Source organism: Harmonia axyridis, chromosome 3 (assembly GCF_914767665.1).
Source record: "Harmonia axyridis chromosome 3, icHarAxyr1.1, whole genome shotgun sequence".
Taxonomy (NCBI): domain Eukaryota; kingdom Metazoa; phylum Arthropoda; class Insecta; order Coleoptera; family Coccinellidae; genus Harmonia; species Harmonia axyridis.
This window is the reverse complement of record NC_059503.1, coordinates 14,409,551-14,428,244: the sequence shown is the minus strand read 5'-3', so window position 1 is coordinate 14,428,244 and position 18,694 is coordinate 14,409,551. Positions and strand designations below refer to the sequence as shown.

Sequence of the window (18,694 nt, the reverse complement as noted above, 5' to 3'; positions counted from 1 at the left end):
GAGTACGGACTAATGATTCCACCAGCCTATAGAGCGCACCAAACAGTCAGTTTTTCTGGATGTAACGGTGTTTCGACATACACTTGAGAATTTTCTTCACTCCAAATGCGACAGTTTAGTTTGCTGACGTATCCATTCAACCAGAAGTGCGCTTCATCGCTAAACAAAATAAAATGGACGTAGTGCGCGATACGTATTCCTCACAGAACCATTATTTTCGAAATAAAATTGCACTATTTGCAAGCGTTGTTCAGGCGTGAGTCTATTCATGATGAATTGCCAAACCAAACTGAGAATGAATCACTTGACAGCTGTTAAATCGGTCGCCATCTTGAACAGTAATGCCATTTTAAAGTTATATACCTCGAAAAAAAAACCCGTTGTTTACTAGTAATTACTCTTCCACTATTTTACCTGTCATTTCGTTATCGATGGAGATTTTGGGGCGAAATTTCAGGATTAGATAGTACTCGATGAGATCTTCAAAATGAGGTACCGCATCACCCCTCAACCCTATCAAAAATCAAGGGATTGTACTCACCCCGGTTAGGGGGTTGCAGTTACGGAGATGCGAACAACAAAGAAGTTGCTCTCCCTCGAATCAAAAATTGACGGGTCCAGCCATTTTCCAAATTTTAATTTTGAAGCCAAAAAATCGAGGTGTAAAATTTTCGTTGGACCACACTGTATATTACGAGTGAGCGAAAATAACCTTCGTCGGCGTTTCTCTTGCTTCTGACAGCACCCTTTAGAAATAAACAATTCTGACATAATGTACGAACAAGCAAACTGAAGATGCGTTATTCCTTTTCAGAGTTGAATCTTGACGAGGATGAAGGCAAATGTGCATTTTTTGCGGCATAAAGTAAAACCAGTTTAGTACTTCTCCCGGCTCAAATCCTCATTTTCAGCAGCGGTTGAAGGTAATCGTTTTCTGCAGAATAAGAGCTTCATTAGAGCCTTTCTGAACATATTGCTTGTGACAGGGTAAGAAATATAACGCGCCAGCCACGGTGGCTGTAAATCCTCATGGTAACAAGGAAAATTCAAAAACATGAGTTATTTTCCCCGATGGTATCGAATGTAATTCAGTTGTAGCGTATCAATGAATCAAACTGTTCCTTGTGGAATCGACGTATTCGTGCGTTTCTAGCAGATTTGGGAAATTGGAATCGAAATCAACTTCAATTTATTCCAAACAGCAAGACTTTCGAGAATCATTTCTGCACCTGTTTTAGCTTTTTAATCGTTTTGGTTGGGTTTCACACGCTATCGAGAATAGAAGTTGCTATAAATACATGCTTCCGCCGTTTTATTCCGAAATTCGAGGCTTTATTGTAAAACACTGGTTATACATTTATGATTCAAAGTATTGTCCATCGCTGGCCACTACTTTCTCCCATCTTTCGGGCAGCGTAAGAATCCCGCGTTAAAAAAACTGGTCATCTTTTGAAGCGATCCACGAATCGATCCAATTTTTTACATCTTTATAAGACCGGAAGTGATGGTCAGCCAGGTCGTATGCCATTGATCGAAAAGTGATACTTCGAGTAAGCAACGTCTGGATAATACAGTGGGTGGGGTAGGACTTCCCATTTGAACGTTTCCAAGTATGTCTTGATCACTTTTGCAACATGGAGTCGAGCATTGTCGTGCTGTAATATCACTTTATCATGTCTCTCGTTGTGTTGCTGCCGTTTATCTTTCAATGCTCGGCTCAAACGCATTAATTGCCTTCGATAACAATCTCCTGTGATTGTTTCAGTCGGTTTCAACAACTCATAATAGACTACGCCGAGCTGGTCCCACTAAATACTGAGCATGACCTCAGAACCGTGAATATTCGATTTGGCCGTCTATGTTGAAGCATGACCGGGATATCCCAATGATTTTCTGCGTTTAGGATCATCGTAATGAACCCATTTTTCGTCTCCAGTCACAATGCGATGCAGAAATCCCTTCCATCTTTGCTTTGCAATCCGCTGTTCACAAGCAAACAAACGCCGTTCAACATCTCTCGGCTTCTACTCGTACGGCACCCAATTTCCTTGTTTCTGAATCATTCCCATGACTTTCAGATATTTTGAAATGGCTTCTTGCGTCTTTCCCTATGATCCTCCCAATTATTGTTGCGTTTGACACGAGTCTTGGTCAAATAATGCCCCCAATTCTGCATCTTCGAAAACCTTCTCACTTCCACCGCCATGCTGGTCTTCGATGTCAAAATTACCGTTCTTGAAGCGTTCAAACCACTCTCGGCACGTTCTTTCACTAATAGCGGCCTCACCATATGTATTTGAGAGCATTCGATAAGCCTCAGCCGCAGATTTCTTCATTTCAAGCAGAAAATTAAAACCTCCCGCAAACGAGAAGAATTTGGCTCGTAAGCTGACATGTTTAATCGAGAATAACTTCATGATGCAGACACAAATCGACTAATATTTCGGTGGCGATATGTTAACAAATACCTGAGCTTATTGTAGGATATCTACGATCTATTCATTTCGACTACCACTTACTGCTACAGCCATTTATTGCAAAACGCCGGAAACAAAGTTGTACACCTAATACTTATATAATTTTTGCTTCACAACATAATATATCTTTATGATATATACGATTTTTTGTCTTGGAATACAATTCCAATAGTTACAAAATATTAATAAGCAACCTAAACAAAATTCAAAATAACCAAAACTGTTCAAATAGAGTAATCTTCCTTTTATATGATTATATTGAAAAAACCTTCATCAAATAGACTCAATTAACTTTTTTAATAGAAGTTGGTATTTTTGTGCGCTCGTTCTGCTTAGAGAGGGCTGTATAATTCGGACACGATATCTGTATTTTTCGAATTTTAAGCCGGAAATAGTCTCCAACGAAAAGTTTGACTCATTATTTGCGTGACAACATATCAAACCGAGTTAACATTTCGCGTTTAGATCTAAACTGCTAATTTCAAGCTTAACACGAAAATTCGTTTTGATCGTGTCAACTAACATTGTTTATGATGTATGTTTGTATTGTCAAACATATACAGGGTGATTCGAGTATTAGTGAATAAATTTCACTAATGCGTTTGCAGATATTTGAGGACAATATGTAAATATATGTTGGAGAATCAATTTTTTTCAGTTATTCTCTAATTATTTTGAATTATACCGTATTTATTGAAAAAAAATAATTTTTTTGATTAAATATTTATATTCGATTGAAAAATCATTGCCTATGAAATCTGTTACTACCTACTTCTATTACCGAAGTAAAGGGATCCAGATTACTGGATAAGCGTATTTGGTGGTCTGAATTTGATCCGGGAAAGCCTAGATAGGATTTAAGAAAAAAAACTCTTTTCATCGAAACGAAATGCTTCAATATTTCAAAACATTTATACATTCAGATTCGCAATCACTGAATGAATACTTTCAACGAATATTAAATTCGCCTTTGCAATCTGAAGAAGTTATTCCCAATCATAGGATTTCTATTCCGTTCGAACCATATACATAACTCCATGCACCTTATTATTTCATAACAAAAATTTATGTGACAAGGGCATTTGGGCTACGCGAAAACGAAGAAAATTTATTATATAACAGGTACCTACATGAAGAAATAATGTGAACGTATCGTTTCTTCATTTTTCTTCTGAATTCTTAGGTTATCAAAATTTCTTTCAATTCTATATTATTGAGTGAATTTCAAATAAAAATATTCTTTAACTAGAAAGTCAGTAAAGATACACATTTTGGAAACAGTAGTTAAAAGTGTAATCACTTCATAACACGAATGTGAAATTCTTTATTTCATACATTTTTCTTACCATTCTTGAGAAGACTGCTCTCTGTACTATTTTTCAGGTGCAAACGTTCTCGAAAAAGATTCTGTCGAAGTCAAATTTGCTATTGAAGCTGAAATTTTCATTTCATTTCTATGATATCTCTCCGACCACGTCGGTTTTGTAATCACAGAAGTATGTGGTTATTTTTTTAACATACTTATTGAATTTTTTATGGTTCTAATTCGATTTTCCTCAAGAAATTTTGCACGAGGCTTCAAATTTTCATTTTATATCCAAATTAAAAATTTTCTCTCGATCGAATCTGTTTCAAAGCTTAGGACTCGTCATCGGTGAATCCAACCTTATCATTTGACACCATTCGCAGCTCAGAATTGGAAAATTACACACATTCTGACGAAATGATTCAAAGAATGAGTATTCAAAAATACGAAAATATTTATAGATATCTCTTCATACAAATTTAAATCATCGAAATTTGAAAAACACCTCTATTTTTCATGTAGAACAAAGAAATTCAAAAACAGTTCAATATAAACTAACAAAGATAAAGTTTGGAAGAACAATAAATAAGAAATTCCCATTGCATGTTACTACCTGGGATATAAAGAAAACTTGACATACGGAATGCACTGAATTCGATTCTCGAGATTTTTTCGTATTAATAGAATCCACACTACTAGAAATATTAACAGTGAAACTTTGAGAGAGTTCAGTTTCAGATTCTGAAAGTTTATTTTCGACGATAATGAGGCAGAACTAATCAAGCTGAAAATTTTTTCTAGACATCACGTATCTCGAACTGGTGAAAAATAGTCTTACGCCAAATTGAATTTGAAGGAAGTTTTCTCATCACCAGTACACCATCAATAACACGGTGTGAAAACAAACGGATATGGGAAGAAGGTCCCTGGAGCAGAACAAACAGGCCGTATTTCCTCAAATAACCCAAGGATTACGAAAAAATATAGATAGAGTGAAGATAAAATATAAATAAAAAGTTCGCACGAAAGTTTTCACCTCGATTCCTTCATTTTTCGATACATCACAACATTAAAAAAATAAATAAAAAGTTAGATTGCCACAAGGGAATTGAACCTATTACATTTAGATTACAAACGACCACTCTGAGAATGTGAGACCGAATTTTATGATTTATTCGAGCTCTTACTGAGAATGAGGCGCTATTATTTTTATTTATTTGCACCTATTCAAACGATTAGGTTTATGGTCAAATTAAATTTACAGAACAGAACTGCAAATCGAAGAAAAAAATTTTGAACTTTTCAAAGAGTTAACTCCATATTTCGAATCAATATTCAATTAATATCTTTGAAAAATCTAATAATCTTTTCAAATATTATAAGACCACAAATATCATAACATAAATAGCTACTTGTGAATTAATTCAGAAATTTCATAAAATATTCATAAGATAACCAAAGTGAATTAATGAAAATGAATGATTTTAACACAACTACATCACGTGTATCATCCTCATAATCATTTTTTCTTCTTTCAAATTAAGTGATGAATCTTCAGTGAGTGGATATACTTATAAGGTAATACCAACTATTCGATTAGAAATTCTCAATCTGTAATTGATGATAGAATTTGTGGAAATTACGAGAATATCTATAATTTAAATTCCTTATTTTGATGAAACTGACATTTAATGTTAAATCCTGTGGTAGGTCGAATTGGAATTTGAAATTAGGTCAGCCATTATATCTTGGAACATAATACGAAACACCAATCAGTTCGTTCTGACCACATTGTTTGTTGATTATTTGACGTAACTTTTTTGGACTGTCACCAAAAATCTGGAAAATCTGGGGTCACACGTTCATTGTTTTCGATTATTAGGTATCTACATATAATGTTTTCATCTAATTGACAACGTATATTGCCGTAATAATACTAAATTCGTAATGTCTTAACGCCAAATACAAACATCTATATTTGAAGTATTGCGAGATATTTATTATGCATTTTTTCATCATACTTGAATCATAATCCTTGGTTTTGAACTTATGTACTTTCATTCATCACTAATGGGAAAATTTGGGAAATTAATTTTTGGAGTTTTTCGTGGATTGTGTAATGTGTTTGCTTTGTACTCGATTATCTCCAAAATGGTACGTTCTATGAAAAAATTCAAGAAACCTTTTTTGGAAAGCAATGCTGATTTCAGAAATGAATAAATTTTTCCGAAAAAAGACAGTGGTGTAGATTTTCAACAGGAAAAGGATCATCGCATCCCTATATCTACGCCACTGAATGATAGTGGCAAAAGGCACTCACCTTATTCGAAACATTACATTATCAGGATTTCAATATCTGTAAATTGAGACAATGAATGTATTAATACCAGAATTATAAGTAAAAAATCCGGTTTTTATTCAAATTTCAACACCCTGTATCTCGAAAACGAAGCCTGTTGGGATATATGTTTATATGAACTTATTTCATGAGTTTTTCTCTCAACACCAAAGTTATTGCACTATAATCTGGACCACCCTGTATAACAGCAAACTTCTTATTTCTTCATGTAGAATCATCGCCTGAAATTTTTCACACTTATTCACTAACACCCAGTATTGATAGCCTTAGTCAGAGAAATTGACTATATCCAATCAAAATGATTGCGATAACCAGTAGAAAACCCATACAAGAAAAGTTGATCTTACCCCAAAAAACAACTGTATAATTAATTGGTAGAAATGAGATAAGAGGCGCCCGGAACACAAATGTCAGTCCTCTATGAAACATAAGGCTCTAGATTCTTATTGTTTGAAATAAAAAACCCAAATCGGAACAACTTTCAGACGCGTTGTCGATTGTCCTGGAACAAATGTTCTCTTCAGACGATCGCGTTTCAACTACTTTGGCATTGGACATTGTTAAAATGAGAAGAACAAACGAAATATTGGCATCATTCACAAGAACATCGCCAACTCGAATACAACGATCGATCATTCGAGAACCCAAAACTCAAATTAATGTATCATTGTCTGTGTTCTTCAGATTCCATACATAGAGAACGTTTCCACAAATTCTCGAACGTCAAAATGAAATTTATGGAGAAGTTTCTCAGCCTTCATAATTCATTTTTCTGTGATACAAGCTTTCCGCATGACAACCGGAATTGCTACGATTTACTAAAAAAAAATCCTGGAGATGAATGAGTTGAATAAACAGAAGAATATTGAACGGGTATGAGTAGAAAAAGTCTATTTGTTCCGGTTTTATGGTACAAATAACGATGCCTTAATTCAATATATCTCAGTGTTTCATGACCGATATCAAAAAATGATTCATAAAAAACGAATGAATCCAATAAATGCATGAATCCTGGGATTTATTATTGGTTCATGAAGAACAGAAAATGCTATTGGGATCTCCAAACGACCGTATTGTAACGTTTTTTATTGCTCTCAAATAGGGATATTCCAGGAGTACTTCTGTTGAATTTAGAGCTGAATTTTTCGTTTCTCCATTCGAATGGAGTAAAAGTAAAGAGCTCCGGATTTTAAAATTTTATTATGTGTATATCGAAGTCTGGGGGACTCAGTGATTGAATTATATCTTCCATAACTTCAAGATCGGCTTATAAAAGTCGACATTAACCAAAGGAATATTTGTAAGAATTGTTCTTTTCAAGCATGAGATTTTTCGCACAGAACTGATTTTATGAATTCTCAGAAGATCAATATAGGTATATATTGGATCGAATTTTGTGATTAATTTAGATTGTTCCTAAATTGGAGGTATAAAATGAGAGATTTCTTGGATAATTTCAAGATAAAGTCCCATAAACACAACTTTTCAGTCCTTCCTTTGTAACGACTATAAAATAACGGCTACAAAATTAAAGAATAAGCACCAAATCTTATAATCAATTATTTCATCACAGCGTACTACCAGGATTTGTATGATAATTTGGATTTTCCTTGGGTTTCCAGAAAAATCTTTTCTCGAAATTGGTAGCAGATGCTAAAAAAAAAAGATGACAAAACCACAAGAAAACAAAAAGTTAAGTTCTACAGCTCATTTATTAACTATCAGTAGTGGTCCATCAAAAAAAAGTTCTGTAGAAAAAAGGGGTCATAGTTGCAGAAAAAAAATATTAATTCGCTATCATAAGTAGCATTAGCAAATAATTATAAATTGAAATCCAGTTTAATATCTTGTGGAGTGCAGATACTATGAAAAAAAATATAAAAAAACAAACTTTAACACCCTGTATCTCGGAAATAAAACATTTACGGGTCAATGTTTATAGGACTGTTTCTTTTCGAAATTATCGGACAAAGCTCTCATTATTTTTTGTTGTACTTCCAATTGAAGAAGTGCTATTTATCAAGTCAGAACTTGTCATGATTGTCATTGTCATTGTCAGTAAAAGTATTCACAAAAAAAATCATCATTTACAAAGAACTCTCACAAAATGAACAAAAATAATTCACTTCAAGTGCAATGCCAATAAATGAATATTGACCTAGCCATAAGACCAATCTGTTGTTTTTTCTTCAAAAATCATAATCCATATTTTGGAATGTGTTTATTGTTAAATCAAGAAAACAATAATTAAATCCTTGTGTCCTTCATCCAAAGCTTTTCTCTTAGTTTATGAGTAGGTACTTATTCCCAATATGTAGGTTGAAGGTTAAATTCAAAAATACATGAAATTCTCAAATATCCAAATATTAAAATATTATTGATCTTTCAGAGATTAAAAAAAATCTTGCTTGCGGGTTTCAAGAATCTTTAACCATCTATCATTACTGACAAGACATTAATTAATTAAAATATTTTCTTGATGACAATCAGCAGAGAAGTTGTGAAACCCATCATCAATCTATCTCTCAATTTGTCAAGAGCTAAATTTAAATGCTCAGGCATCACAACAATCTTTTCCACTATTTTTCTGAAAGCCCTTTGGGAAATCACTTTTAAAGGAACTCTTGGTGTTGGTTTTCATATTTTCACCATAAAAGCAATGTTAATTAAATTTATATACCACATGAATCTTGATACGAATTTGCATGCAACATTTGCAGGTAATCTCAAGAGGTATTCTGAATATAAAAGTTATTGAAATTGTATGTAATTCGGTGCAGAAAATATGGAACAAATTTGATTAGAGATGTATCAATATTCGTCACTTCAAAACCAATGATCAATGATCTTTAATATTTTTTTCCAGATATCTACGTACCAATCGCGAAAGAACGCCCTTGAAAAACCTGAAAGACGTCACGCCATAACGTATATCCCAATACAAGAAAAAACACAATAATAACACAAATAGATGGTGCACAAAAAAGTAACCGTTTCAAAAGGCAATTTTTCAAGTCACTTTCAATACCAATTGAATTATTCATGAGTAGCGTAGATTGGCGATCTCAAACTCGAGTTTTCGTATTATAAACTCGTAAATCTACCTAGTGGCAAAACTAAAAATACGGACGGCCAACCAAGCCAGCTTCATTATAATAAATTAAAATGACATAGTTCGAACGTTTGTCGAACTGGACGATCGTACCTTTCGTGTAATATTCTACTCCAGGTTCACACCAAGTTAGCACAGTTCACCAACCGAAAAAAATAAAAAGAAACTGCCAATCCACAATTTCCTGACCGCACTCCTCGTTCAATCACAACAACGAATCGTCTTCATTTATCTAAATTGAATCTAATCAACGCCAAAGAAGACAAGTGTCACACGGAAGACCTGGAGGTCAAGAATCAACTTCGCTCGAGGTTTTCGAAGCGCAGCGCGCGAATTGTAGCGTGTGACGACGCTTCGAAGGCGACGTTATAGAGCTGGTGGTGTCGTCGCGACGACAGATGAGAGCGCACTGACGCCGCATCCTTTGAGTGTTGGATTCGGTCCATGCATTGGGACTGAGATGGACGACCATTTGGGTGAACGTCATTTCCTAACATTTTCCGATGAGAGATATAAGTCGAAACATGTTTTCCGAGAAATGACAAGACTGGTGTTATGGGGTCATAAGATGAACTCGCCGGGAATACGTTTCTGGAGTTTTTGGTTTATTATTTCTAATTATGAACCTTGGAGTCATTCGAGGAAGAAAAATGTATGAAAAATTCAAGGAAGCATATATTTGATTGTTTCGGTCTTTGCTTGATGAAAGTTCATTTTGAAATTATGAATATAAAAACAATGTTTTACTTCCGTTATTTCTAAGACAATTTTTTTGTCATGAAATGACTTTTGCAGGTGAGTATCACTAGATACTAAAATTACAAATTTTTGGATATGTCTATAAATACTAAGAAGTGAAGTACAATTTTTGGGATTCTTAATAAATGTTCAGTTTAGAGGATCGGTTCAAGTCTATTTTTTTCATTTAATTGTGTTTGTTTATTATTATATTTATTAATTTCTAAAATTTCTAATTCAGTTCAGTTTTCATTTTAAATGTGTCAAATTTCAAAATTATGATCAAAATGATGTCCAATCCAATAAACGTTCTGCATCATCATCATCTGCATACCTATGTGGAATTTCTTTTTTTATTAATGTTACATTTTAAGTGTTCTTTAATTTTTGTCTGGAATGATCTACCTGTTGTGTGACAACATATACATATGGGCAAGTACCGCATATTAAATTATATAGTCCTAATTTCTTGTTATCAGATGTTTTGTCTTTGTAACGTTTCATTAATTTTCCTGAAGAATTATCTGTTCAAAATGAACTAGTTTTCCTGTTTTTTGTCCTATGTTTTTCGAAGTCATATATTTCTTTTCATTCTGGATTTTAGTCTTTGGATAAACTGAATTTTTAATTTCGCATGAAGAGTTTTGCACAAAAGTTTTTTTATGATCGAAACGTTAAAACCATTATTCAATGCAATTTTTTCAATGAAAATTGCGGAAATCAAATATTGTTTAATTCATAATTTCAAGGAGACACATTCGAAAAAATTAATATTCACAGAAATACAAGTTACCCAACATCATATGAAATTCAAATTTGTATTGCGATTATTGTTCTTCATGCAAAAGTTTTTTCGTAAAATCCCCCTCTGAATCGTTCTTAGATTATTATTAATTTTTTACTGATCTAGTAAATATAAGCCAATATAAAGGCCCAATGTCAAACAGTTTCTTTGAAAATAAATGCCATGACACAGTCATCACCATTTTTCATACCAATTTCCCCTTTTTTCATGAACCAACCACCAGTTGCGTATTATTGTGTTCCCAAATTAGAGGTACAACTGAAAATGAGAGATTCTCTGATAATTTCAAGAAAAAAAGGTCATTAATGTGAATGTTCGAGATACAAGGTGTAAACACGTATTCAAATTCTCAGTTTTTTGGCAAATGATTAAAACCTAGAACTAATTTTTTCAATGATAGATTGTCCATTTGTTTTATGATTAAGATATTCTTTGAGAAAAGAGGAAATAATCAACCATAGTATAAAATTCACAATGTTTTCATTGAATGTCGAAGATCCCTTATATCAGTTAGGACTTTGTGAGCTTCGATCATTCAGCTGAAGTGACTTTTCGAAGAAGGATTCATCATCAAATTGAATTCTTTCCGACAAAACGGATTTAAAGAAATAATATATTTATGAATTTTAGAAAATACACTCCTACTGCTCGTTTTCCTACGAAGAGGCATTTCCCAACATTTTCAGATGAGAGATATAGGTCGGAACATGTTTTCCGAGAAATGACAAGTTTAGAGTTATGAGGTCATAAGATGAACCCGCCTTTCCTATGAAATATATTTCTGGAGTATATTATTATGGAAGTTAAAGGGCCTCTGTAGTAAATGTAAATACATTTTGTGAGCTTATTAAATGGATCATTCTGCACATACACTCGACTTTATGTTGAAGAATTTGTGGTCAAATTGGATTCAGAATTGGTGTATAGTTCAAATTAAATTTCTAAAAGGAATGTTTCTCTTATTATCTAACTGGCATAATTTCATTCATATCACATCATCAGATTTAATAATAATCTTCATTTACTATCTCAACATCAGGCAAAAGGAAAATAATCGAGATAAGTACTGACTTTTGAAATCAAAATGAGGAAAGCACTGACGTGAAGTCAGGAGGTTTTGATCGCTCATTCTCTCATGCGAAATTTTGAAGACCTCAGAATTGTCTTATATGAGATGTGATTTCTATTTATGTCATTGCTATCGGTTAGTTCATCTAGATGGGAGATTCTCATGATAGGATTCTCCTGCAATAAGGTATGAACATTCAAGCGATTATTTTACATAAACAACTTAATTTACATCCTAATCGGATGCATTGTTACTGGAATTTTGGGCATTTTTCCGATATTCTGCTTGATTTTTTATGATTTGAGTAACGCATGAAATTTCACAAAAAGATGGAAATTGTTTTTAAACAGTATGTAGAATGACAATTTAAAGCTTCGTCTAAAATTTTATATTGGTCTTATAACCAAAACTTGAAAAAATTTAAGGAAGATGTCGAAAAAAAATTTCCTATATTTCCCTGATCCTAATGAAGACATTTGGATGTTGATATGAAGTAACAATATACCATATTCCGACTCAAATGTCGAGATGATAACATACTCAGAAGTATAGAAAACTATACAGGGTGTTTCCTAAACATGCGGCAAAAATTCAGGGGGTTGTTCCTTGGACTATTTTAAGCATGTTTTGTCCTTGGATGATTTTTGAAAAACCTCTTTGTTTCGAAGATACAGGGCGAACAACATTTTTCATATTTTTAAAATTAATAATAGTTTAAATAAAAATGCGTACCGCACTGTGTTTACTAAGTAGGTACAATTTATTTTTAAATTTGTTTAACAACATTCCAATTACTAAAAACAACCAGTTTTTTGACTAAAAATTGATAAGTGCAGATGGTAAAGGAATACACTCCAGTAGAAAATGTGGAAGACTTTCGAAATCGGATCATTGCTGGGTGTAACTTAATAAGAAATGATCCTGGTGTTTTTGAAAGGGTTCGGCAGTCAATGAGGAGAAGATTGGATGCTTGTATGCTGGCTAGAGGTGGTCATTTTCAACAGTTTTTGTAGGTTGAGTTGAATTTTCATGTAATTTTTCATAATAAAATGTTATTATCTGAAATTTTGTTTCCCCTATATCTTCGAAACAAATAGGTTTTTCAAAAATCATCAAAGGACAAAATATTCTTAGAATAGTCCAAGGAACAACCCCCTGAATTTTTGCCGCATGTTTAGGAAACACCCTGTATTATCGTAGAGTATCAATCTCATACGGTTGAGATTTTACATTTATTTATCGATCAACAAAAACCATATATTTCTCATTTTTTCATTCATCGCCCTGAGAAATGTGTATAGGTAAATAATAAATATTCCTAATACTACTGCGTATAGTAAAACTTACAATTCAAAACAATAATATTATCAATTTAAATCATATGTATTATGACAAAATTTGGTTAAACACAATAGATCTGTTACATTTTAATTGTCTAACGCTTCCAATTCCTGCGTTAATTTATTTCAATAGGCATATATCAATGCAAAATCATTCATAATAGCCAACAAACGTGCGTGCTAAATTCTTGCGAATGGCATTAAATCGATGTGGTTCATATTCAACTCTCTCAATTACAGCTACAATACTTCTATACTTTGACGTGCTCGTTCTATTTCGACAAAATGTCTGTGATTTTGAGCCGGAAATCGTATGAAGCGGTTTGGTTGGATTCCCTTATGGAGATTTATGATTAAAATCAATTCTGTCTATCTGTCTGTCTTACCATCAGTTGGCCGTTAACACGATAACTTCAGAAAAAAAGCTACATTTAAAACATTCAGAGTGCGAATTAAGACAGATTGAGTTCGTTGATTGGTTACATTCGTCCAATAAGTGGAAAAATAATAATTCAATCGCATGTCAAGAATGTTGTTATAGGTAGTAATATCCCTAGGAAATAATTTTATGCCAATCGAAAGCTCGTTACATCTTCAAGCACGTGATGCTCTTGGGCATAATTCGAATAACTTGGAGCCCTTTGACATAATCTGAAAACTTTACCCCCTGAAACTTGGGCATAATATGAATAAAGAAATAATTTCGAAGATATTAAGTAAATAAAAATAATAACAAATTATGAATAACATTCACGTTTTTTACTGGAATAATTCAACAACACACTTTTTATCGAGTTTTATCTCTGATGATGCATTTATCAAAAGAAGTAACTTTTAATCTTCTGTACGTGAGTAAGTAGAATATTCACAAGCTCTGGACTTCGGCGTACACCAAATACATCGAAAATTAAGCATCTTTGTACCTCATAAATAAATATGAGAACTTCTTGTCTAGGCAGAACTTTTGCTGATATCCTTCCGAACATTGCTACAAATATTCGGCCAACTTGATTACCAATGTTATATAGGCGTAAAACATTGCTTCCACCATTTTTTCCGAAATTCGAGGCTTCATTGTGAAAAACTGGTTATATATTTATGATTCGAAGTATTGTCCATCGCTGGTCTCTACTTTCTTCCATCCTTATTCCATCATTAATCCAATTTTTTACTTCTTCATAAGACCGGAAGTGCTGGTCAGCCAGGCCTTGTGCCATTGATCGAAACAAGTGACAGTCCGAAGGAAGCAACATCTGGAGAATACGGCGGGTGGGGTAGGACTTCCCATTCCAACTCTTCCAAGTTTGTTTTGACCACTTTCGCCCCATGGGGTCGAGCATTGTCATGCTGTAAAATCACTTTATCATGTCTCTCGTTGTATTGCGGTCGTTTGTCTTTCAATTCTCGGCTCAAACGCATCAATTGCGTTCGATAATGATCGCCTGTGATTATTTCAGTCGGTGTCAAAAACTCATGATACACTACGCTATGCTGGTCCCAACAAATACTGCACATGACCTTGGAACCGTGAATATTCGGTGTGCCCATCGACGCGGAAGCATGGCCGGGGGATCCCCATGATATTCTGCGCTTGGGATTCTCGTAATGAACCCATTTTTCGTCTCCAGTCACAATGCGTTCCGGAAATCCTTTCCGTCTTCGGCTGTTCAACTGTTCACAAGCAAACAAACGTCGTTCAACATCTCTCAGCTTCAACTCGTACGGCACCCAATTTCCTTGTTTCTGAATCATTCCCAATACTTTCAGGCGTTTCGAAATGGCTTGTTGCGTCATTCCCAATGATAATACCAATTCTTGTTTAACACGAGTCTTGATCAAGTAATGCCTCCAAATCTGCATCTTCGAAAACCTTCTCTCATCCACCGCCAATCCATGCTGGTCTTCGACGTCAAAATCATCATTCTAATAGCGGCTTCACAATAGGTATTTGGAAGCATTCGATGAGCCTCAGCAGCAGATTTTTTCATATTAAAGCAAAAAATTAAAACTCCCCGTAAAGTACTTGACTGCCTTAGCTCGCTACGCTCGACTATGAACTATATCAACCGCGGCAGTCAATCTACTGCTTTGTTACCTAGTTAAACAAATAACTATTATATCCTAAAGGTTATCACATGCTTGCTCTACCTTGGGTAGACCTGGAAACAAAATGCTAAATACCTTACCTTTAGTTTTTGCTGATGACAACAAAGTAATCGAAATGGCGTAAAAGGTATATGAAGATTATAGGATAATACTGAATGTTGAGACATCTGTGAACTCATACTTCATCTTATTTTAAATGTTATCGTGTCTGGGGCCGAACTAACAGACATATTATTATCAACAATTACATCTACAATCTCTTTGACAAAATGATAAAGCACAGTTCTATACAATGAACGATTGCGTGCAAACAAGCCTACACTAATTAAGAATTGTCCATTCCAATAGTTTTTTAAAAATCAATTCATTTATTAGGATCTCTCAACCCCCCTATCAATGATCTGAATCCTGGAGTTGAGTGGATTCAATTTCAGTTCGTTCAGCATATTAATTTATGCTTTTCACGGGTAGGCCGGGGAAAAACAAATTCTGAATCATTCATAAATTGAACGCTTCACAGAAATCTACCCCATTCAACATTAATGAAAATTATTCCGAAATTTCCATCCAGATTTGAACGAGACGTGTAAATATGATTACTGTTTTCATTGAGAGGTAGGACGAAGAATGAGCATGATTTTTATTTCATTTCTGAAAATAATATATTTCAGTAACAAATGATTTCATTCAGTTGAAATTTCAACTCGTTCAAATCAGTTTAACAACTGATTTTTTTTCGATATTTTGTTATAATTTTCTATGGTTCTGATGATGCATGATGCATTACAATTCTTTTATTTTCCTCAAAAAGAATCTACTCATTGATCCTTCAGAGAAAGTTTCAGGTTTCAATTTTCCTAGGAAAATTTGGTATAACAGGACAATTGAAAAATCCCCGGTCTACCATAGTAAAACACATTTTTTTGGCAAAATTCGATTTTATTATTCAATATTGACTTCGAGGGTGATACAGTGATTATAGCGTTCGTCCAACTTTTTGATACCATTTTTGTAGTACGATTTGTCTTTTGCTTCAAAATAGGCCTCAGTTCCGGAGATTACTTCTTCATTGGCGCTAAATTCCTTCCCAGCGAGCATTCTTTTGAGGTTTGATAACAGGAAAAAGTCGCTTGAGGCCAGATCTGGCGAATACGGTGGATGCAGACACAATTCGAAGCCCTATTCATGCAATTTTGCCATTGTTTTCATTCATTTGTGACACGGCTCATTGTTTTGATGAAACAGCACCTTTTTTTCTTCAAATGGGGCCGTTTTTTAACGATTTCATCCTTCAAACGATTCCATAACGCTATATAATAATCGCTGTTGAAGGTCTGGCTCTTTTGGAGGTAATCAATGAATATTATACCTTGCACATTCCAGAATACTGATGCCATAACCTTGCCAGCTGAGTGTTGTGTTTTTCTTCGCTTTGGATTTGGATCATCGTATGCACTCAGCTGACTGTCGATTGGACTCCGGAGTGAAATGATGGAGCCATGTTTCATCCATTCTCACATATCGATGCAAAAATTCAGGTTTATTGCACTTAAACAGCTTCAAACACTGCTCAGAATCATTAACACGTTGTTACTTTTGATTGATTGTGAGCTCGCGCGGCAACCCTATTGCATTCAGCTTTCTTATGTACAAATATTCGTGAATGATATGATGTCCACGTTCAGATGTCATCTTCAAATTGTCTACTATCTCGATCAGCTTCACTTCACGGTCATTCAAAATTTTTTCGTCGGTGACAGACTCTTTTGGGTGTCCACTTCGGTACTCATTTCACCACGTTTAAACTTAGCATACTAATCAATAATGGTTGATTTTCCTGGTGCAGACCCCGGAAACTCCTCATCAAGCCAAGATTTTGCTTCAATTGTATTTTTTTCCTTTAAAAAGCAATATGTTATCAGCGCACGAAATTATTTTTTTTCATCTTTTTTCAAATAACAAAAGTAGCAACACTCACAACGCAATATCTCACAAACTAATATTCGAACCGCAGTCAAATTTTGACATGTATAATTTGAAGGTTGGTAGTAACTAAAAATCATATGGATTTAACACTAACACCGCCATCTGTGCATCAGACCGGGGAGTTCCCAATTGGCCTAATAATGTTTTAGGCACATACAGTTATGTGCTCTCCAAGAGCACTCTAGAGGTCCTGAACTAGCTTCATTGTCGTGTAAAATTTTATGTGGATTGCATCATCAGAACCATAGATAATTTGACATATTTCTCTGCCTAATTTTATACTATTTATTTCCTTAGAAACGAAAATGTGGGATGATTTTTGCATCATCCTCAATTTGGCAATTCCTTTTTAGGGAGGGTGTGAAACGTGTCGTTTAGTTGTTTTTTTGTCGTCCTCAGGTGAACACGTATGTACGTGATGGAATGAAATATCTGCTACGTTTGGAGGTGATTTAGTGCCAATAAAGCGAGAAAACGACTCACAACTGAAAGTTATGATTGTTAGTTACGCTACCCGTAATTCTTAACTGCGTTGAAGTGCTTTGAATAAACTAGATAACTTTCATTTCGAAATCAAATTATGAATTCAAATCTGAAGATTTATTGCATACTTTAAAAGTTAGTTCATCTGAATCAAGTGAAAAACAAGTATTAATTTTGAAATTAGAAAATACCAGGAACACAAAATTTTGAACGATGATATTCACGGAATTCTTAGTCGGTATAGGAAATCTGAACTAACCCTGAAAACTTCAAGTTTCAAGGTTTTTCCATTTGAGAGTAATCAATTTTTTGAATTCTCATTTTATGTCATTTCAGGTTGATAAATAATACTTTTATCTACTCCTATTGAATTATATATTCATTATTCAACTGCTTTTGAGCAATTAAAAGTATATATTAACAAACAGCGTGAGTTGTTATAACTCACTACTATAACTCACTATAATAAATCGGAAATTATGGATCTGTGCTTCTATACTTCTCTGCTTCTATTCAATTGGCTGAAAGGGAACATTCCATTATTGTTATTGAGAGTAGGAATGTCCGAGGGAATGTCACTTTAATAGATTTGACGTTTTCAAATTAAGTTGATATCTAATTATTGTGAATGTTTTGCTGAAAACGATTAATTCAGATAGTGAAGATGAAATATTATATAGGTATACATTCACAAAAGACAAACAGCTAATGTTACCATACAAAATTACTTGCCCGAAAAAAATATAAAGGAGTTTGAAAAAATATTCAAGATTGGTGTAGCAGTAAGATCATTTACATCGTTTACAGGGAATGCTTTTTGGTATATTTTAATGCACTCTGTACTGGATTCGAGCTAGCCGAAGCTAGTTCGATTGTGATTGGTGACACTAAGTTTCCATCTCTCTTGTACTCG

General features: G+C 34.0%; 1 protein-coding gene across 2 annotated transcripts in view; it reads right to left on the bottom strand.

Moving 5' to 3' along the window:
- The window catches only part of LOC123676188 (FMRFamide receptor), a 132,839-nt gene extending 123,111 nt beyond the window's left edge, over window positions 1-9,728 (bottom strand). For both annotated transcript variants that reach the window (XM_045611928.1, XM_045611927.1), the window contains exon 1: window positions 9,348-9,728. The gene's annotated coding sequence lies outside the window, so the exon portion shown is untranslated. The remainder of the gene's footprint in view (window positions 1-9,347) is intronic.
- Window positions 9,729-18,694: the final 8,966 nt, after the last annotated feature.